The sequence below is a fragment of the Heterocephalus glaber genome, unplaced genomic scaffold (genome assembly GCF_053883595.1).
Source record: "Heterocephalus glaber isolate CG9 unplaced genomic scaffold, H.glaber_assembly_v1.0 deba00001547, whole genome shotgun sequence".
Lineage (NCBI taxonomy): Eukaryota > Metazoa > Chordata > Mammalia > Rodentia > Bathyergidae > Heterocephalus > Heterocephalus glaber.
Window position 1 is genome coordinate 9949573 of NW_028258340.1, and position 23139 is coordinate 9972711.

The 23139-nt window shown below is 41.0% G+C and overlaps 1 long non-coding RNA gene and 1 pseudogene across 3 annotated transcripts in view; one reads left to right on the plus strand and one right to left on the minus strand.

Moving 5' to 3' along the window:
• Nucleotides 1-3009: 3009 nt before the first annotated feature.
• Nucleotides 3010-23139, minus strand: part of LOC110350257 (uncharacterized) — a 43859-nt gene continuing 23729 nt past the window's right edge. For 2 of the 3 annotated variants that reach the window (XR_015442461.1, XR_015442462.1), the window contains exons 2-4: nucleotides 4954-5032; nucleotides 4602-4739; nucleotides 3030-3839 (exon numbers count right to left, since the gene is read on the minus strand). This is a non-coding gene — a long non-coding RNA (uncharacterized LOC110350257). Of the gene's footprint in view, nucleotides 3840-4601; nucleotides 4740-4953; nucleotides 5033-23139 lie in introns of all 3 variants that reach the window. The other variant, XR_015442460.1, reaches the window with a different exon arrangement.
• LOC110350265 (nucleoside diphosphate kinase B pseudogene) lies at nucleotides 16698-17200 on the plus strand (annotated as a pseudogene).

Sequence of the window (23139 nt, forward strand, 5' to 3'; positions counted from 1 at the left end):
TAAGCAATGTGCTAGAGCTCTCAATTTTTGCTGAGTTTGGCCTTTTGTAATCCTCATTGCAACGACAGTTATTTATTTTGTGGTTGATGTCCTTGATTGGCCCAGCATGGAGCATCAAAACTGGCACATAGAGGAGACTTGCTGAATACCATTTGAATGTGAATGAATGAATGAATGAGTGAAGTGAGCTGCTTACTATCTAACAAACTAATACCTGGAGATAGTATTTGTTGCAGATTTCAACTTAGTGCTAGTGTACATTCCAGTTTCCTTTCCCAGATTTTACCTTCCAGGTGGGCTGTGGTGCACCTTCCCTACTGTTGAATTGAAATTAAGAGACACACATGGTAGTGTGAGATTGGCTCCCTCCTGTACTTCCCCCTCCCTTGCCTCCCCAGCACTGGGGCATTCACAGGCTCCTCCAGCATTCCTTAGATGCAAAGACAAGAAAGCAAGCGGCTTCCTATATGTCCACACAGTGACTCTTCTTGCTTTAATGTCTCCTTGTCCTGTACTGGTAGAGATCTGGCTACTGATATGGTCACGACCTGCAGAGCTCACTTGCTTCCAACTCTCAAAGAGAGAGGCAAATTATCTAAATGCTAATTAAATCATGAGCTTTTGGTGTGGTAATACTTCCCTGTCAAACAAATAGACAAAGGATATAGAGAGCTTTAAATAGATACTTTCTGTACCTGTTTTTCCATTTCTCCCAAGGGAATAGGCAATGGCAGAAGGCAGAGAAGAACTTAGATTAAAGTTGGTGGTTTAAGGACTGGGGATTTAGCTCATTGGCAATGTGCCTGCCTCGAAAGCCCAAGGTCCTGAATTCCATCCCCGGTACTGTCAAAAAAAAAAAAAAAAGTTGGTGGTCTAGAAAGATGAAAGAGACAACACTACAAAGGGAGCTTAATGTTTTATGCCTTGAGAGAGGCAACTGCCAGGGTGGAAGCTCACCCTTCTCTGGGTGCTGGCTTGTAGAGTACAAGGATGCTTGCGGATATTCTTGCTCCTGGCAAAGAATCCATAGGAAGCTACCTGTCTTGTCTTACCTCTAAAAGCCCTTTTGTGGTGCAAGGGATGGAACCTTTGCTAGGCAAGAGCTCTCCCACGGAGCTACATCTCTAGCCCTTTTTTATTTTTAATTTTGAGACAGTGTCTCACTAAGTTTCACCAGCTGGATTCGAACTTATGATCCTCCTGCCTCTGCTTCCTCAGTTTCTGGGATTACATGAATGCACCCCCACACCTGGCTTAAAACACTCTACCATTGGCTTTGCAGCTCTTCTGATTTGACTCCAAATAAAAGCCTGGCTGGGGAAAACAGATGGTGTTGATGCTCACCTCACTGCCCTTTCAGCAGGTGTTCCCAGCTCCCAGCTGCTGAGAGCTGTTGGCTGCTAAGAACTCACAGCTGCAGCCTTCTCTGGAGGACTGCCCTTGGCTGACGGGAGTGGAGTCCCCCATCCACTGCCCACCCCCAGCAGCCCACAGCCAATGACTGCCTGACATGGGAGCATAAAAAGCCAATCCCCTTGCTTTGAGGCAGGACTACTCTAGTGCAATTCATGTTCCAAGAGCCACTATGGGGTCAGGCTAAAGCTGGACTCCAGCTGGACCAGCTCCTTCTGTTCCATCCTGTTTCCCGCCCTCCTCTTCTCCTGAGGGTACTCTTTCATTTGAACTTGAACAAGAATCTTTATCTCAAGCACTGATTCTAGGGCTCCAGACTTAAAAAGAGGCACTAATAGAACTAACACTCACATAGGACCTACAGTGTGCAAGGTGCTCTTCTAAGGGCTGTGCATTTATCAATTCACAGAGTCCTCACACCATATGAGATCGATTATCTGTTTGGCAGCTGAGGCAACTGAAGCACAGAGATGTTAAGAAATTTGTCACATGACACACAGTACATGATGGAGCTCCAATCTGAACCCAAGCCATCCAACTACAATTCTGACTGATTCTCCTAACTTTCATTTAACACCTGCTTACATTCCTTTTCAGAAAACCAGGTTAGTGCTCACTCATGCCACTGCCAGCTTTTAATACCCAGGAAATCAGGGACAGTTTGAAACTGGAGTTCTGAAAAGCAAACCTGTTTCATCTCCCCCAAACCCAGGTATTATTATTGCTATTGCTGCTGCTGCTGCTGCTGTTGTTGGTGGTGGTGGTAGTGGTGGTGGTGGTGGTGGTGGTGGTGGTGGTTTTTTGAGACAGGGTCTCACTGTGTAGCTCAGGCTGGCCTTGAACTCACTATGTAGTCCAGGCTGGCCTTGAACTTGCAGTGATCCTTCTGTCTCAGCCTCCCAAGTGCTGGGATTACAGACATGCTCCACCATGCCCAGCCCCAGGTAGCATGATGTAAAGTTAATTTCATACTTGAGCAGCTGGTGAGGGGTCTTTACTTCTCCAGCTACCGAAAGTATCCTATTTATGAGAAAGTAGAAAAGATAGCTTCAGAGTACAGCCTTCATCCAGTGAAATCCCGTCAAAGCACAGGCAGCTATTCACAGTGGTGGATGCTCAAAGTCATCCAAGGTAGGGAATAGGGAAGGATGACACAAAGCAAAGCAACATAGCCCAGAGCACTCATGCACTGCTAATAGGAATGGGAGCTGGTGTGATAATGTTGGAGAACTTTTTGGCAGCATCTAACATGGGATATGTGGACATAGACAAACCTATGACCTGGCAATTCCACTCCTAGGGTTATGCCCACCAGAAATGCACACACAGGGTCACCTAAAGAAATATTTCAAGCAACCTTAGCTACATGAGGGCAAAACTAGAGACTACCCAAATGCCCATCAAAAGTACCAAGGACACGTGAACTGTGGTGGGTGCACACACTGGATGACTCTGGCAATGATCTGGGTGCCGACTTCGTGGGTGTTTTGACTTTATGCAAATCCATCAAATTGTATACTTATTACTTATACACTTTCTGTGTGGACACTATCTTTCAGTTAAAAGCTCAAGAAAGTATAAAGAGGACAATTTTTTAAAAATGAAAAAGAGGAACGCCCCCCAGATAATATAGTTTATTTTTCTGCAAAGAAGGTTATTTCAATAAAGACCAAAATAATTTTCTTTCCTTGTGTTAACAATTATGAGTCCAAATTCTTTAGGGAAATATTTAGTTGCTCCCTCAAAGATTTTTTTTTTTTTGAGATAGGGTCTCACTGTGTGATCCAAGTTAGCCTTGAACTTGCTATGCAGTCCAGGCTGCTTTTGAACTTGGCGTCTTCCTGCCTCCACCTCCCAAGTGCTGACCTGGCAGGCATGTGCCACCATGCTCACCTCAGATGCCTCTCTTTATTCCTCATATTCTGCCCTATATTGATCTGTGGGATGTTTTCCATAACCTAAAGCACCAGATCTAGACCATTTACTCAGGAATTGGAAAACAGTCAAGAAGAGGCATTCATTAACCAGCAGAATAAAATGTCTCTGTCCCGCCCCATGCATGTTTATCCAGGGCACGGTCTATAATGAGGGTGAGCAAGCAGAGCAGGGAAAGGCTGTGTGTTCCCTACAGCCAGTGCCAAAGCAGCAGGGAGGCCCTGGCAGCTGAGTGGTTCCTTCGGAGGCTCCTCTGGTACCCATTCACCCTGACAACATTCCCCACCCTCCCTTCTTCAAGGCAATGAGCAACCTCAAAGCAACCAGCAATATAGCTTCCAGTAACCCCGTCAATTTCTTTCAATACACAACAGGGTCCCCGATGTGGAAAAATCAGATTTCTAGGCCTCTTCAACATCTGTTTCTGGCAAATGCAATGTGTTCTCTTTTCTCATCGCAAAAAGCATCTAGTGAGTCATCATGCCGTTTCACTAAAAAAAAAAAAAAAAAAGACCAAGTAAAATACATAATGGCTTCTGAGAGATTATTTGTGACTTCACCAAAGAGGAGCTGAAAGAAATATTTCCTCATTCCTCACAAGAAAGGCCTATCTCCTCTTTTGGCAAAAGGATAGAGGATCACACTTGAGAAAATGCAAATGTACGTAGTAATTTGTCAGAAATCACCTCTGTCTTCGCCATAAGCCTGGAAGGTATCTATGTTTGCTTCAAATTTGTTTGCTTCACAAACATTTATTGAACACCTATTATATGTCAGGCATTGGCTAGGTGCGGAGGACACAGCAGTGAATTAGACAAAGACCCTAGTCTCCAGAAGCTTACTTCTCTCCTGAAGGACATACTTGGAACAAGACAAAGTGCTGAGCCCGGGCCTTGCTCCTCCCACAAACCTTGGGCTCTCTTTAACACAGAAAACCTCATCCAAAAACATGTCCCTGCCATCCAATGTTCTCCACACACAGCCACTGCTGCGCAGGACACTGCTTGTGCTTTTTCTTCCTGATGCAATTGTGGCTGTAAACAAAGAAGGGACTCATTTGTCATAGAAGGTACTGGATGATCTGGGCCCTGCCAACCTCACATCTCCTCTCTTATGGCTTCCTCCTTCTGACCCCCTCCCACTTTGCTTCCTGTTCTCAGGTTACCCTGGCCATCTGTATCAGTCAGCACTTACTAGGGAAACAGATTTAATACAAGAATAAAAATATATAAGAATTTACAAGATCAGCTTACAGTGGCTACCCACAGTCAGGTGTAGAAGAGTGCAGAAAGTCTGCTTGTGCGCTGGAGATCTGAAGGATCCAGTCAAAGGCCTGGAGCTCACTGTAGTGTCCCATGCAAATCCATATCAGGAGGCTGATAGCAGATAGACTATTTCATTACAAAATAGAACAGAAAATAATAAAGTATACTGTTGTACAATATATAGTAATAAATTATAAGAACAAGTATTGGGTTAATAGGCATGTTTATTGGGTAGCCATATAAATATATTTTTACTTTTTATTATGGATCATAGTCATAAAATATGGACATTACTGTTGTAAAAGATTAATGACAGGTAGCTGGGTGTGGTGGTACACACCTGTAATGCCAGCACTGAGGAGGCTGAGGCAGGACGATCATCCCAAGTTTAAGACCAGTCTGGGCTACATAGCAAGACCCTGTCTCAAAAAAACAGAAACAACAACAACAACAAAGATTAATGACAAGGAAGTATATTCACAGTGTACCCAATGGAAAAATAATGTGTTATAAAAGAATAAAGGCCGTGTAAATATGTACAGTAGAATACTAGACTGAAACATTATTAGCTAAAAAAAAAAATGAAAAACATGAACAGGAATAGAAACCCAACTAAAAAAATTTAACTGAAATGAGTAGATTTTGCTGGATGATTTCTTTGTTTTCTTCTCTGTATTTATCTTTGTTTTTAAAAATTATCAACAGTGACCATATAATGTTAAAAATGTAAGATATTTCTGTAGAAGGTAGTTTCTTTAGTTAGCTTATGAGTAAGGCAGCTAGCTAGTAGAGGGGCTTGAGATACAGTGGGGTGATCAGCCATACTGATAAAGATTAAGAGTAGACAGTGACCTAGGACTTGGGACAAAGAATGAATTTCCTCAGGCAGCATGGAACTTAGCCCACTCCCTACCAAGATCCTGAAGGGAGATGCAGCCACTTCCTACTAAGATCCTGAATTTGGAGGAAATTTTAATGCAAATTAACCAGTTCCTTCTGAGATCCCAGTTTATTGTAACAGCTGTGTGAAAGAGCTGTACTAGAGAGCCTGAGTCCGTGTTATCATTTAAATTCACAGACACCTGGATGGGTGACTAAAATACCTGGATCCATCCCTTCCTCAATGTTCCTGCTTTTGAAGTCATAGATAAGCCAAGGTTAATGATGTCAGCCATATACCCATGCTGTGTGCCCTGCTTCCCTATTGGATCAATATTAGCTAAGTGGCTATACTTGTATTCCTATAGGTTGATTGTAGTTTGATCCACATTGTATCCACATTGTGACTTTGCTGTATGAATTATCCCTAACAAAGGGCCACAGTGGCAACCCACTCAGGACCCTCTCCCCATCTCTCAGGAGCTATGTCTCAATAAACCTTTCATACTTTTAACCTCTGTTGTCCTTTGGAATTCATTGATTTCAGGGGACACGAATTCAGTACATCTGACATCTAGCAGGTTGGGAGTTATATTTCTGCTATATCACTTCTAGAAGATGCTATATAATACTGTTACTGGGAAGCAACAGGAACTACACCCTCACTTCTTCAGTCCTTGGTTCTTTGTGCCCTTGATGAAAGAATTCACTCAAGATACAGAGCTATTGTAAGGAAAGCCACGAAAGCAAGTTCTTCTTGGCATCTATGTCCTTTTACTGTCCAAATCTCAAGGAAACCCAGGAGAACTTCTACATACGGGTCCTGAAAAGTGATGCTAGGATCCCATGCATCAGGCTGATGTCAAATCTAGGCCATCCAATTGAAAACCTGCTCCAGTTCTGTGAGAAGTCCACAAGCAGGGCTTTGGGAACTGCTCTGCACATGTGTCCTGGAACTTGTAATTAACAGGTCACACCCACTTCCCAGCCAGATTTGCCATGCCCTAATCTCCTATGTCATTATTGCTATATCAATACACAGTTTTGAAGAATACTGTGGCCAAACTACTTTAACACTGTGTCTTCTGATTTTCCTCACTTTTCCCCACTCTGCCACCTAGAGTAGTCCTCCTTCCATAACCCTCCTAATTTTGTCACTTATTTAGAAATTCATCTTGAAATTCTAATCTAAAAAATCTGATTTATCCCTTTTGTGTTTGAAACTGTGATTGCCAATCCTGGCTGTTTCCTTACATATAGGTTTCTGTGTGAGTTCCTCTGAGGAGCTACAGGCATCCATGAAGAGAATTGATGGCTGCACCCCTTTTTTAAACATTCTATTTGCCTCACCATACCTGTTACCCTTCTTCCAGCAATGGTTTGAATTTTTGTGTGGGCATAGATTCCTCCCTTGAGCATAAATCCAAATGGTCTAAGTGGGACTCCACCTCTCATACCAGGGTGCAACAGAGACAAGGAATCAAATCTGGCCAAAGCTTCCTTCTGATTAGGTTAGCAAGATTTGGAACAGAGAAAATAAGAAGACGCCACTACCAATACTCTCTCACCTTGTGAAGTCTGTGGATAGAGAAGAAGGAAGCTAAGCTTTTAGATGGAGGAAAATGGTCTTAGTGACAGCACTGGAGGTCCTGAATCAAGCCTTACCTAAAGCCAGCCTCCATTCTGAACTTCTTGCTTATGCAAAACAGCCCTCTCTCTAATTTTCCTTTAAGATAGTTTGAGTTTTCTTAACACTTGGTAAGAATCCTTGCTGATAATTTCTTGCAACAGAAATGTCCTTGGGACCATGAGTAAAAACAGCTGAGATAGCCTACAGGAGAATGAAACAAAACAAATGCCTGAGGAAATTAAACATAAAACATGGCAAATGGGTATTCTTGTCTCTTAAGTATTTCTGGGAAAATTCAACTCAGATGTCCTTTGCATGACTCTAGCTTCAACCTACCTTCATTACACTTGAAAATACACACCTTTATTCAGAGTATTTTAAGACTTTCCACCCAGGGTAGTAGGATCCACTGTCATTCCCAAAATACCAGAACACCACTTTTACCAAAGACAAGGAGTAAAGGTAGTTATAACAGAATTCAAAAACGCAGTGGAATTGTTTACATTACTTATGCAAAGGCTTTACCCCCAGGCTTCCTGAGAATTAACAGCTATCTCAAGTCAGAGAGTGGTGGACAAGAAGATGACAGCATTCATGATTATATCTTATAGGCCAAAGCTGTTTGCGTCCAAGCCTCTGATCCTCAGAAATGCTAATTTGGCTGAATGGAAGACATAAAAACTATTTCACACTAGTGCAATCTGAGATGTTTGTAGAGTGGACTTTAATTTGCAACAATGGCACAAGAGATTGAGAGCCCCAACATTGGAAGCATTTAAGCAGGGTCTGGATAGCCATCAAAAGGGACCATGTGTAGAGAATTTGTTAGGGTTTGTGTGTGTGTGTGTGTGTGTGTGTAGATAATACACAATGTGGGCAAACATGAGAGCATATAAAGTATATAAAGTTAAGGGAGAAAAATTGGATTTGTGTTGACTTTAGATTGGATCCTTTTCCTGCATAACTCACACCTTTCTTTGCCCACCCACAGGCTACAGGGTTGGGTTGCCTCTTGGGAAGGCAGCATTTCATCCCAGCCTTTCCCCTCTGACATGTAGGGAAGCTGCCCTTGCCCAGCACTTGTCTTCCTGCAAGTGGCTGGGAGACCAATATGGCAGCTGTCTGGCAAAAAATGCAAGTCATTGAGGTCAGGAAAAAGAGCAGCTGGGACAGTCAGCTCATCATGCAGTCTTTTCACCTTTTCTCTACTTTCTAAACCACCCTCTTGGCTGCCTTCTCAGCAGGTGTGAACTAGGGAAGGCTGCTTATGATGCCACATGGGGACCAACTCCGTGGTGTCCCTGAGTCAGTCACCAGTTGGGCAGGGAGCTCACGCACCAAGCTGGGTGACCTAGGGAACCAGCATAATCATGATTTCCCTTGAGGAAGAAACAGAGAAATACCAGGAAATGTTTTTAGTGTCTGACCCAGCTATTCCCCTGCTGGGGATCTTCCCCAAAGAATTAAAAGAATCATACCACAGTGATGTATGTGCACCCATGTTCATAGCAGCACAATTTGTAATAGCTAAAATTTGGAAGCAGCCCAATTGCCCATCAACTGGAGACTGGATAAAGAAAATGTGGTTTTTTTTTAATAAAATGGAGTACTACTCAGACATAAAAAATGAGAAATTAGAAACATTTACAGCTAAATGGATGCACATTGAGGCCATATTCTTAAGATAAATAAATAGGACACACATGTGTAAATACTGAATAGTTTCTCTAGTGTGAGAAACTGAAAGTGTAAATAAGGACTAAAAGGTATAATAGATAATGTGAAATAGGAAGCAAAGGGGCAAAGGGGAAGGGGAAGTGGGAGGGGTAGGGGAAAGGAAAGAAGGGAATTGAATTAATATGAGAAAATGAAAAAATGGAAAGAAAGTCTTTATAAATAGGGAGGGATGGAGGGGCTGAAGGGAGGGCAGGGTAATGGGGGAAAAATAAAAACCAAATAGGATTTAAAAGGGCAAAGGGGAAGGAAGTGGGAGGGGTAGGGGAAAGGAAAGAAGGGAATGGAATTAATATGAGAAAATGGAAAAATAGGAACAAAATCTTTGGAAATAGGAGGGAATGGAGGAGTTGAAGGGAGGGCTGGGCAAGGGTGAAAAATAAGCACCAAGAGAGATTATGTAAAGGTGCAAAATTCCAATGATGAATGTCATTATATTGTATACCTACAATGTACCAATAAAATTAATTTAAAAAATAGATATTCTATTCACTCCTCAAATATATTTTAAAGTGGTATCAATAATCCTTGTGACTAAAAGCTATTTAATTAACAAACTCTTCATCAGAGACTCATAACTTTCTCAACACGCTGTGTAAAAGAGACTTTGACAACCATGTCCAGGAGGCTTTACACACCCCGTTCAGGATGTCAGCCAGGGTGCTAGGCCTCTGAAGAGTTACATGGAATTTAGCTAAAAGCATATGACTTACATCTCTGGTTTCACACTCAAGTTATATCAAAGAAAGTTAAGGCTAAGAAATTAGTCTGAATTTGGGAAACAAAACAGATAAACAAGTCAAGTAATTACCGACTAAGCAGAAACAAACAAACAAAAGGTTTTCCTCCTTTTCTCAGATAATACAACTAAAATAGACAGTTTTACTCATTATTACTTAATTGTGACTATATGGACTTGGTTTTAGTAATAGTTCCTTGAAAATCTTTTTAAAATTCTTTCATATGAACTCAGAAGTTCCATTTTTAGTGACTTAAATTTGTTTAAAACCAGCCTTTTTTATTATTTAAAAATAACTTTATTATCAAACACACACATATACGGAAATTAAAACCATTCAAAGAAGAACAATGCAAGGGAAGAAAACTACAATAATATTCAAATACAGTTTAAACCAGTCTTTAAATTGATGATTTTTTTTTTTTTAGTACCAGGGAATGAACTCAGGACCTTCACACTGAGTTACATCTCTAGCCCTTTTTATTATTATTTTGTTTTTAGACAAGGTATTGCTAAACTGCCCCAAATTAATGATTTTGATTAAGATAGATTTATTATAATTGCAGTGGGGATTGTTAGAATATTTTATTTTGTAACTATAAGTTCATTCAATACATTGTCTTTAACTAGTAGATAGTGCATCATTTATTTATACTCTTTTTTTGCCTATTTTCTTTCCAACATGGTACTTTACACACAAAAAATATTGGATAACCCTAAATTACGTTAATGGCAGTCTTAATTTAACATAAATAGACAGGAAAAGAGTACAAGCTCCTCATGACTGGAGCAACATTGTTTACTTTGGTGGGCTCCCAGTGTCCATTACATTCCTCTTTGAGGAGCTAATGCCTAATAAATGTTAGCTAAAACTAGGGTTCTCAAGAACTCCAAGCCACCTGTAAGCCACCAGTATCTGTACAACTAATTGGGACTTATGACATGGGCTACACCCAGGGACTGGGACACCACCTTCTTTTCAGACAAAGATTCCTCCACATGTGGCTTGCTGACCACCAGCATCAGAATCACCATGGTGCTTGCTACAAATGTAGATTCCTAGGGCTCGGCTTTAGCAAATCCGAATTTCACGGATGGAGCCCAGGATGCCAGGTGCAAAATTGGAGGACCTGGACTCTGGACCCTGCATTGGGAAAGATACTTAGGATGAAATGCTACTCCTATTACAAGTTTGGACCCCAAAATAGTAAGATACAGAAATTGAGAAAAGCCAGAGGAAGGCTTGAATAAAGGGTAGACAAATAGCTCCTCTAAGGAACTCTCCTAAATAGCCACAAGGTTTAGGGAAAAAAGTTCTAACACATAAAGGAATGCAGCTTTGGAGAGAGAGTCCAGCAGTCTTGCCACTCCAATTTTGAGTCTCCTGAAGACAAAAGGGGGCATGTTGTGTTGAAAACCTCAGATATCTTTCTATCTCATGATGAGCAGGCTCACCCGAACATCTGCAGGACTGAGCCAAGAGTACAAACAGAGGCCCACACACCATATGTCTGACTGTTTAAAAGTTATATATCAAGCTAACAAATGTTTAAATTAAAAAAAGATTCTTTCCTTCTATCTTGACAAACAAACTGTCATAACAACTTGGAAGGCCAGATGTGAAGTTAGAGTTTGGGGGCTCATTGGAGTTCCATAGAGGAATCTGGAGGAGCAGAGAGAGCTGGCACTCAGCCACTTCTTCCTCCCCCAGCCCTCACAGGTCCGTCCCACACTGAGGAAGCCACAGGGCCCAAGTATGTGAACCTTTCCACCACCTCACCAAGCTTCTTCCACAGATCTCCCTGCTTCTGCCCTCCAAACAGCCACACCCAGGACCCCTTTAAGCCTAGAAATCTAGAGGATATTGTAGGAGATGAGCAACTTCTGAGCAGCAGGCACATCCTCTTGATACCTTCCTAATCTTGCTTGGTGAAGAGTAGCATGGCCAGAGGAGAGCGCCTGGAAGCAGTACTTTTCAAACTTTAATGTGCACACCAGTCACCTGGGAATCCCATTAAAATGCAGATTCTGATTCCTTACATCTGTGAGGTGCACTTTAGAACCAGACATTATCTGTGTTAGTACATCAATTTTGTTCACTGAGGCTTGCTTGATACTATGGCCTTTTACACATTTTTCCCATTTCTCTTCTCCCCCACCTCTATTTTTTCTAAATTCTTTAAGAACAGTGACCAAGTAGTCTAGTTCTTTTCCTTGCACTAAGACCCTTTCAGTAAAGCCTAGACAGAAACCTAGGTATCTTTGCTGTGTCTGGATCCTCCCCTATTACCAGCCTGTCTGTTAAATAGAAGAAATATTAATTTGGAGAGGCTGTGAATCTTCTGGAAATTTCCATATCAATGAAGATTCAGAAAGTCAGTTCACATTCCCTTCATACTCTTTAGTTATTAAATCATAAACTTTAATTCAAGGCATTTTAAAGGGCTCAAAGGAATTTTAATTTGATGTGAATGACTTTCAGATCTGAATAAAAATCAGGCCATATAAACTGTGAAATCTCTATTACTTTTAAATAACAATGAATTTTAAAATAATCAACAGCCAATACAAAACTCCTATATAATTTGGTTAGAGCCTTATTTTCTGGATTAATGAAGGAGTTAGTGATAGAAATAATTCCAAATCATTTGTATGTGACTTTGCATAAGATGGACACTCCTACTTTCATGTTACTTAAGTTTAAATTAGTGGCATTCTTTAAGGAAAGGATAGCTCTGGTGGGATAGCTTTAGTCAACACGTGGCCTAATGGCTTTCAGCAATGAAATTCATACCAACAAGTAAGTGTTCATGAAGCTTCTGAGAAAGTAGCCTTCCTTTGTCAAAACATATGGTTTGCTGCTTAGTCATATCAAAGTGTATTGGCCTAGATCTGCTTTGAGAGTAAACATGGGGTGACCTCCCATTGAAGAGATATTAGGATGTTTAGGGAACAGGAAGAGCTAACCCCTATATAAATCGATCAGAATGGTGTCAGATAAGACACAGATACCATTGCTGCCAGGAAGCCTGGCATAGTAATCAAAACAAGATGCCTACCACACTCAGAACACCCCCAGAGTCTCAGATACATGGAGCACTGTATCCACAGGCTGACTGAGATCAATCTACACTGAACCGAGCAACATAGGAAGGGTGTCCTATGGCTTGGGCTCACAAGTTTGAAGAATAACTATTCTCAAACTCAAACACGTATCAGAATCCCAATTTTGTGAAAAGAGAAGTGCTGGCTCTCTGCCCAGAGTATCTGACTTAGTAGGTCTGGAACAAGGCAGGAGAATCTATATTTTTAGTGAGCATCGAGCTGAAGGTGCTGCGCCTGCAAAGGACCATGTGCTGAGAACCATTATACCATTGCAATTTAAGTATATTTGGTACATGTCCTACTCTGCCTTAATCTTGACTTGCAAAATTTAACATCTACAGAACAGCCTCTCAATAAGCTGCTGGTGGATGCCCTAAATTCCATCATTAGAGATCTGTTCCTTTGGACTTGAGAGTGGTGTCCCCTTGAAGGGAACTGTGAAATTATGACAATAATTTGGCAACCACTTAAGAGCAGGACATCTCAAAATTGGCCCTCTAAATTTCTAGACATGATGAAAAATGATCATTCCTGGTCCTTGTGCTCAGTGATTCCAGTTTAATTAATCAAGGTGAAGGCCAAGAATTAACAGTTTTCACAGTTCTCCAGGGCATTCTAATTGACTTAAGCTTGAAAAGCTCTGCTTTAACAGAGATGAAATAAGGTGTCACAGTGGTCAGATTTGCAAACAGAGATTGGAAAGCATCAGAAACTGCAAAACTCCTTCACAGTTTGCTAAAGCCTAACCTTTAGTCCATAACTACGTGGGTCTGGAGAAAGTAGCCTTTAGCTTAGAGACTTCCATTATTAATTGGGCATTGAACATAACTGCTAGCATGCAGTTGACTTGGCTGTGCTATCTTTAAAAGTGCTATTGTTACCAAATTGAAGTGTAGCTGAACAGACATCTGGCATTCTTTTACATTTATTTTTTAAATTGGCAGATAACATTGTATGTTTTTACTGTGTATTGTTTTGAAGAATACATACATTGTGGGATGGCTATATCTAGCTAATTAATACATACATCACCTTACATAGTTATTATTTTTCTCATGTAACATCCACTCTTTTTACGCTTTTCAAGAGTTCAATATATCGCCTCAAAGTCCCAAAAATACAATAGAGTAATTTTGCTGTATAATAGATCTCTTAAAATTTATTCCTCCTATCTAACTGTAATTAGGTATCCCTTGATTATCATCTCCCCATTCCCCCACCCCCCTAACTACCTCAGCCTCTGGTAACCATCATCCTACTCTCTACTTCTGTAACATCAACTTTTTATAGATTCCACATATGAGATCATGTGATCTTTGTCTTTCTGTGCCTGGCTTATTTCACTTAACATAATGATCTCCAGTTCTATCCACGTTATAACAAATGATGATTTCATTCTCCTCAAGAGAGAGAGAGAGAGAGACAGAGAGAGAGAGACAGAGAGACAGAGAGAGACAGAGACAGAGACAGGGAGAGATAGAGATAAGAGAGAGATAAAGTTTTATTTATCCATTCATCAGGTGATAACAAATGATGATTTCATTCTCCTCAAGAGAGAGACAGAGAGACAGAGACAGGGAGAGATAGAGACAAGAGAGAGATAAGGTTTTATTTATCCATCCATCAGTTGATGGGTACTTACTTTGATTCCATATTTTAGCTGTTGTGAAAAGTAATTGCAATAAACACAGGAATGTAAATTTCTCTTTGACATACTGATTTCATTTCCTTTGGATATGTACCCAGTAGTGGGACTGCTGGATCATACAGTAGGTCTATTTTTAATTTTTGGAGGAACCTACATACAGTTTGGCATTTCAGAAACTCTAGATCAAGAACTAAGGAAAGAAGGTCTTGCTCTCTGCTCTCTCTGTGAAACTAATAATCAACACTTTTGGACTAAGCACTGACTTGGCAAAATAAATACATACATTCATACATAAAATTTAGTAGGGGGCAAGTGAGAAGGGGTGGAACAAAAACAACAAACACAATTTAAAAAGTGAATAGCACAGCTAGAGTATGGAAAAACCTTGTTGATGCCACTTACCCATCTCCCAGCCATCCCTTCACCTCATTTCCTGAAGACTTAAGCACCTGGTTCATCTTTCCCACCACTGCTGTAACTAACATAATTCTTAGTAATTTTGACATCCAACATAGTCGATCCTTTCAACTCTCCGGCTTCTTGGAACTTTGATCTTTTCTCCTCCAATGATTGGTATGTCCTTGCCCCACTTCAGCCAATGGTCCAGTGACTCCAGTGGTCACATCCTGGACCTTGTCATTAGATTCCTGATGTAATCTCAATTTTAAATGTTCTGCTTTCCAACTATGTAACACTTCCTACCATTTCACCTCACTCTCTAATCTCCCAATTCCAACAATTCTTGAATATAATTGGAAGTCCTTATTCACTGATCCTACCAGCTTTTTGTTTCTCTTAACCTCTTGTAGCTTTGCTTCTCTCCTTGCCTGGCTTAGATCCCATCATACCATCTATTTCTTTTCCCAGCACTTCAATTCTGTCTCCTGTCCCCTTCACCTTCACATCCCAGTGCTGTTGAAATCCATCTCTCCAATTTTTTTGGTACCTGCATCTAAGGAGCTGAGGCAGCTCTCTGGGAACTGGTCTCACTTGAAACTCATGACCATAAGCATCAAATAGGTTTGTAACACTGCTAGAGCCCTATTGTACTTTCCTAATCAACTATGCTGTCAGTTTCTAAAATAAATTCTCCTCCTTTCCCTTCCCTTTTCAAATCTCTTATACTCACCTTCCTGTCTTCACTTTCAGCTGATTACCTTGTTTACTTTACTGAGAAAACAAAAGTAATCAGAAGGGAACTTCTCTAACCCCTACCAAATGTCCCAGCCTCTGTGACTGTATACTCTGCATTCCCTCCTGTCACAGTAGAAGAATTGTTCGTGTTCTTTTCTAAAGCTAAAGCAATCTGTCTGTGCCCTGGATCCCATCCCCTGCAGCCTATTCAAGGCTTATTTCTTTCCCTCTCCTGCCTCATTAAGTTAGCCTACCCTACTAGAGCAACCCTACCAGCACACAAATCTCTAATAGCATGACTCTAACCAAAACCACCAAAATCTCCATCACACTCTCCCTCTCAGCTCCACCTTTTTTCTCTGCTCTCTCCTACAGCACAACTGGAGTTACTTTTACCTTCTTTCAATTTTCTTCCTCCTTTCTTGAGCACTCTTAACAACACTTTCATGCTCACCAACCCACTGAAACTTTTTGTACGGGGGTCACCACTGACCACCACAATTCAGACCAAGATAAATTTTCAGACTTCATTTTAACTTAACCCAGTGGCACCATTTCTCCTGAAAATGTTTTCTTCTCTAGGCCATGCAGATAATACCCCTCTGAGGATCTTTTCCTGCCTTTGCTGATGTTGCTTCTCAGTCTCCTTTGCTGGTTACCTCTTATCTTCCTGACCTGTAAATGTTGGTTTGACCTAGCATTCAGTCCTTGGACTACTGCTCTTTTCTGTCTATCCTTACATCCTAGTGGCCTCATCTTGGATATCATCCATTTGCTGCAGCTCCCATATTGATCTCCCAAATTGTCTTGACAACTCTGCTGACCTCCAGGCTCGAGTATACAACTGACTCCTCAACATCTCTAAGATGTAATTAAACTCCTCAGACTCAACAGATCTGAAGCCAGAATCTTGACTCCCCTTCACTCAAATCTATTCCTCGTAGAGTCCTCCCCAGTGTATTAAATAGCACCCTTCATCAAATAGCTCTGGACAAAAAACTTGGTGTCAACTCTGAATCTTCTCCTTATTCTCAATTTTACATTTATGTTATCAGAAAATCCTGTCAGTTATACCTGCAAAGCATATTCAGAATCTAACCACTTTTCAACAGAAAGTATCATACCCACCAACATTCTACCTACCATTGTTTTTCACCAGCACTATTGCAACATACTTCTGGCTATTCTCCCTAATTCCACCACTCACCCACAGTCGTCCTTTTAGAAACCTAAGTCCAGCCTGAAGCACAGCACCATGCATTGGGCCCTGCCCAGCCTGCCAGCTTCCTGGACCACAGCCAACCTCAAGCATGCCTTCATAACCACCAAGCTGAACAGCATGCAGCGCAGCTTGGTAAGCAATATCAGCAAGCATTTTGAGCAAAAGGGACTCTGCCTGGTGGCCATGAAGTTCCTTCGGGCCTTAGAGGACCACCTGAAGTAGCATCATGTAACCTGAAAGACTGCCCCTTCTCCTGGCTTGAGTACATGAACTCAGAGTGAGTGGTGGCCATGGAGTGGGAAGAATTAAATGTGGTGGAGACAGGCCTGGATCCTTGGGGAGACCAACCTTGTAGATTCTAAGCTGGGCACCACTCAAGGGACTTCTGTATTTATATCACCAGGGATATTATTCATGGCAATGATTCAGTAAACGTTCTGAAAAGTGGTTTAAGCCTGAAGAATTGGTTGACTACAAGTCTTGTGGTCATGACTAGGTCAATAAACAGAGGTGGACAAAGCAAGAGTCTCCTTCAGCACTGTCTAAGGAGCTCCTGGATGCAGCTCTTCTTTTTCTTTTTTCTCCTTAAATTCTTTTATTGGTACATTTTAGGTGTACAATACGTTTACATTTATCATTGGACGCTTGTACCTGGACATGATGTATCTTGATTCTTATTTTTTCCCCATTACCTGTGCACCCTTCACCCCCTCCACCCTTCCCTATTTACATAGACTTCGTTCCCATTATTTTTTCTTTTCTCATAATTTTTCCTTTCCCTTCTTTCCTTTCCCCTTTCCCTCCCACCACTCCTATCCCTTTGGATCTTTTCCTATTTCAAAGTATCAATTATTCATTATTAATCCTTTTAATCCTTATTTACACTTTCAGTTTCTCACACTAGAGAAACTCTTCTTTCCATTGATTTTGAAGAGATAGGATGGATCCTTCTTTTCTAAAGCCTATTTACCAATAAATCCTTTGGAACTGGGGGGAAAAAAAGAAACCTAAGTGTGAGCATTTTAGTCCTATATTCAAAACAGCTTTGTTTCAAGCTCATTCAGAAAAAGAGTTCAATATCCTTTCTGTGTCCATTGAGATCCTACTTAATCCATTTGCTCATATCCATTTTCATTGCAGCTATAGTGAAATCTTTGCCATTTCTAGAATGTCCCATATTTCAGCTTACTGTTTCTTTGGCCCCCCCAAATACTCTTCCCCTAACTAGCTGCACAGCTCATTCCTTTTTGCTCAATTCAGGATTCTACTGAGACATCCCCATTTCATCAAAATATTTTCTGATCTTATCTATGATAGCAGTCATATCTATCGACTCCACTTCATTCATGGTTTTTTTCTACCATCTAAAATTACATTACATTTCAGTTTTGGTTTCCTGGAAACAGAATCTGAGACAAGGACTCCCTGGCAAGTAGTTTATTTGGGAGATAGGTGATCCCATGAAGCAGGAGTGATGAAACAGGGAGAGTGAGACAGCGAAGGAAAAAGCCAGTGTAGCGTGGTGTGGTAGCACACCCTCTAATCCTAGTTACTATGGAGATTGAGGCAGGAGGATTGCACTTTGAACCCAGCCTGGGCAACTTAGAGAGACCCTATCTCAAAATTTAAAAAGGGCTAGAGGCCTGTAACTCAGTAGTAGAGTACTCCAGGGTTCAATCTCCAGGACTGCAAAAACAATGTAAAATTGCTCTAAGATTTCAGTTGTTTTTGTCTATTATGTGTGAAGCTGCTATGAACAGGTGTAGATAGGTCTTCATGTGGACTAATCCTTTCATTTCTTTTGAATAAATATGTAATGATACCTCTGCTTCATTCACTGCTACCTTCTTAGTGCTTAGATCATTACTTGGCACATACTAAAGTCTCTATATGTTGAGTGAATGACATAGAAATTACATATTCAAGGTTACAAAGTACAATCTTCAAGCCCAGAAGGACTTATATAAATAAATAAATAAATAAATAAATAAATAAATAAATGCCAGGGATAGTGGTGCATACTTGTAATCCCAGGACTATGGAGGCTGAGGCAGGAGGATTGTAGTGAGTGTGAAGCCACCCTGGGCTACATAGTGAGTTCAAGATCAGCCTGAAATACAAAGCAAAACCTTATCTCAAAAAAAAAAAGGAGCAGAGATTAAACTACCTGTAATGACATAGATGTTTATAATTTCTGGGCCAGCATCTACTTCCATTATGGAATTCTTGGAGCAACGCTCATCTATCTCATCAGGTAATCCCTGGACCTCAGCAGGCTCATACTTACTGAACAGAGGTAGAAGTTTTTTTAATGCTCTGCGCTCCACCCTACTCATGCTTCTGTTTGCTTGTTTGGTTTAAATTCTAATTCATCTTTCCACCACTTGATTTCTTTCAGGCCCTAGGCCTCTGGACTCATGCTGTCTTCCATGGCCACATTATCAATAAATGCAGAAACAACACTGTTAAAACAAACTCCTGCCCTCTTAGCTGGTACTGTTTCTCACTAATTAATGGGATCCCATGGGCAGCCAACCTATTCTAGGAGTTTATGAACTTTTAAGCAATGTGCCCTATTCTTAGGTGCTATGTTCACCCCACATTTTCTCACAGATGGACTTACATACAAATAATAGCAGATGTTTCCTTCACCCCTGCTTCTATCTATAGTACTTCTGGGAGCCCCCAGTCATGTCTCACACATGCTCATGAACAAGTTCACTCAGATTTCTCTGTGTCTATCCATCACCCCTCACTGGGAGCCATATTTGTTCTATTGCTTTCCACTGAGCACCAACCTTGAGGTGCTGGCAGAACTCAGCTGTGAGCAACAGTGGAGAGAATGCCTCTCAGATGTTTGAGAAATCTGTTAGAGGGGGTCCCATAACAATATCATTCATATGCTTTTGGGTTCCCAAATTGAATGATATAAGTCCATTAGTTTTTACTTACAGGGCTTTTGTGAGTTAGTCACTCAGCAAGCATTGATTGAGCATCTATAGTATGCCAGGCACTATGCCAGTGTTTGGAGCAAAGAAATGAAAACACAGGTAGTGTATTAGTCAGGGTTATCCAGAAACACAGAGCCAATAGGATATGGATATAGATATACATATATATATATATATATATATATGTGTGTGTGTGTGTGTATATATATCCTCTTATGTCATATATGTCTTATATGTTTTATATATATGTGTGTGTATATATATATATATATATATACACACACATATATATGTATGAAAGAGATAAAGAGATTCCTTAGGGGGGACTGGGGGATTGGTTCATGTGATTGTGGAGGCTGAGAAGTCCCACGACAGGTTGTCTACAAACTGGAAACCCTGGGATGCTGGTATATTGGCACAGTTCAGGTTCAGAGGCCTCAAGGCAGCTGATGCCATAACTGTGAATCGAAGGCCGAGGGTCTGAGAAACTGGGGGACCATTGGTGTGAATATTGGAGACCAAAAGCCAGGGAGCTTGGGTTTTGATATCCAAGGACAAAAGAGGATGAATGAGCTGGGCCTGGGGATGCACACCTGAAATTCCAGCACTTGGGAAGCTGACATAGGAGGATTGCTGCAAGTTCAAGGCCAGCCTGGACTACAAAGCAAGACTCTGCCTCAGAAAAAATAAAGAATGAAAAAAAAAAAAAGGCAGCACATATCCCAGCTTAGGGAATGGATACATTTTCCTTTTCTCTGTATTTTTTCTTTCTGGGCCCCTGACTGATTAGATAATGCCTACCTGCACCCACATAGTCCACTCAGATATATATATATATATATATATATATATATATATATATATATATATATATATTAAGCTCTTCCAGAAACACCCTCATAGTCACAACCAAAATATTGCTTTACCCAGTTATAGATATTCCTTAATTTAGTCCAGTTGACAACCAAAACAACCATCCCAGGCAGCATCCCATATCCCTTTAGCCTCGTTTCTGATTCTAGCATGGCTACAGTGAACGGTTAAACACAGGTTTCAACTCACTTTACCTGCTTAACAGACTTATCTCATTCAAGTTGGAAGCCAAACAGCATATGAATGATATTACTATGGGACCCCCTCTAATAGAATTTTCCAGTGAGAGGAACCTAAGTGAACTAAAAAGGCAGAGTCAGGAAGGGCCAAGGGTCATTACTGTGAGGAGGTATGGAAGCCAATGTGACACAAGGTCCTCGAAAACTTTTGAGAACCAGTCATTTCAGTGCTTTGGCAGGCCAGGGGGAGGTCATTAAGGGTTAGTTCCCTGGTCTCCCAGGCTTCATCTCTTTGACCCTCATTCTTTTATATCCTCCCGTATTTGTGAAAGCGCTGATTCTTCTATCAAATTCCTTTATTTCTGTAAGGCTTAGAGGGATTCAGTATTCCAACCTAAAGAATGGCACAAACCCTTTTCTCAGGCTCTTTTTCTATAAAGACAGCCAAACTAAAGCAGATCCTGCTCTCAAGAGAGGAGAGAAAAGCAAGGAATTAGTTACCAAACAAGATCATGTCAGCCCGTGATAAGGGCTAGCAGTAATATAAAAAAGGTGATATGTAAGAGTTATGGCACGTGGGAAGGGCAGTCACTTTAGACAGCAGACTGGAAAAGAACTTGAAGAAGGTGCTATCTACATTGAGATCTGGAAGATGAGAAGCTACCCTACATTAAATTGTATTCGGGACAGGAGAAATAGCAAATACAGAGGCAGTAAGATGAAAATAGCTTTGGCTAAGAAAAAGAGAAAAGGCTCTGTGGTTGAAAACCCCAAGCCAAGAGGACAAAAGTATGAGATGGGACAAAAGATGAGGTGAGAGAAGTAGGCAGCATCTGCTTAGAGGAGGTCCTCCAGGCTCTCCGAGGGAGAGTTTCATTTACTGCTAAGTGGAGTGGAAGCCATGGAAGGTTTTAAACAGAGGAATGATCTGATTTATGATTTGAAAACAGTTATCTGGCTGCTGCATGGCAAATGGAATGTGGGACAGAGAGAAAAATGATAGGTCATCTCTCTCCGTGACCCATACATGAGTTCAGAGGCTACACAGGGACCAGTTTAGAGTGCCAGTGGTCATGGGGCCCGTACTTCCAACCCCATCTCCCTTTTACAGTGCAAGTCTCCTTAAGGTCACACTCCTCGGGCTTGCCCGTTTCTTTCTTGGATCAGGCTTGGGTTTGTAACCCCATGGGAGGGTCCTTAGTTCCTTAAGCACAAAGACTTTGGACTGGCTTGTCTTTGCATCCCCCCCAGACACCATGGCCACCAGAGTGCCACCTAAATTGCCACTGGCATCCCACCTGTGTATCGGAGGATTTAAGTCAGACACACCTGTCAGAGTTAAATTGGTTTGGCCTAGTTGACAGAGACAAAGCAGAGACCTGCATTTAATAGAGTCCTAGTTTCTCAGCTGCTGCAACCATTTTGGCAAAAGGAGATAGGGGAAAATGGTCTTGAAATTGTTAATGGTACAAAATCACAGAAAATATGATGGGATAGAAACATCTCCAATGATAGACTTAAAATGGAGTTTTCTATTCTGGGTTCAAGAAACAAAATGAGGAAGGACTAGCTTTCAGGAGACTGCCCTTATCTCCATAATGATGGGCAATTGTGCAAGTTACTTAGAAAACATGTGGGTCATAAGGCTGGACTGTTTTTAGACCAACGCATAATTTCAATATGGGAAGTGGCCTCACATCCTTGTATGACCACAACATACCCAGCATTTCAATCTATCAGGAGCTTAAATTCGATCAGCTTTCTCTCTCCCTTTCTCTCTCTTAAAGAAATGTGAAACAAATTGCTTTTGCTAATTAAAGTAGATGAAGACATAAGCACGCATACAACTTACCACTCTGGGATAAAATTGACTTTCAAATGATATCTAATGGACCAGCCTGATGGTAATGTTCTGCAGTTCCAGGCAGGAGGCCTGGATTTGGTTCTTTTTGTGCAGGAAAGAGAGAGAGAGAGAGAGAGAGAGAGAGAGAGAGAGAGAGAGAGAGAGAGAGAGAACATGTGAGCATATGTGTTTACATGTGTTTACAATAGTAGAAAGTGGGGGGCAAAGGAAGAGTTTACTTCCTCAAGGAACCTTTCATTCTTCTGCAAAAATATAATCTTTGTCATTCCTAAGGACTGTAAAGTGGAGAAAGAGTGAAGTAGAGAGAAGGCGTTTTGTGAGCACTTCATATCTTTATGGGAGGATTTCCTGAGCTTTTTACTAAAATAAAAAGAAACCTAGAATTAACTCTTTAATGGGGGGAAGTCTAACATTCTAATAACGGCAACAATAATAAAAACTACATGATTGAGTACCTACTGTGACCCAAACCACACTAAAGACTGCACACATTTCTTTGGGTTTAATTATTTTTAAAAAATTTTTATTTTATGAGTACATTTAAGGTACAGAATATAATTACATTCAT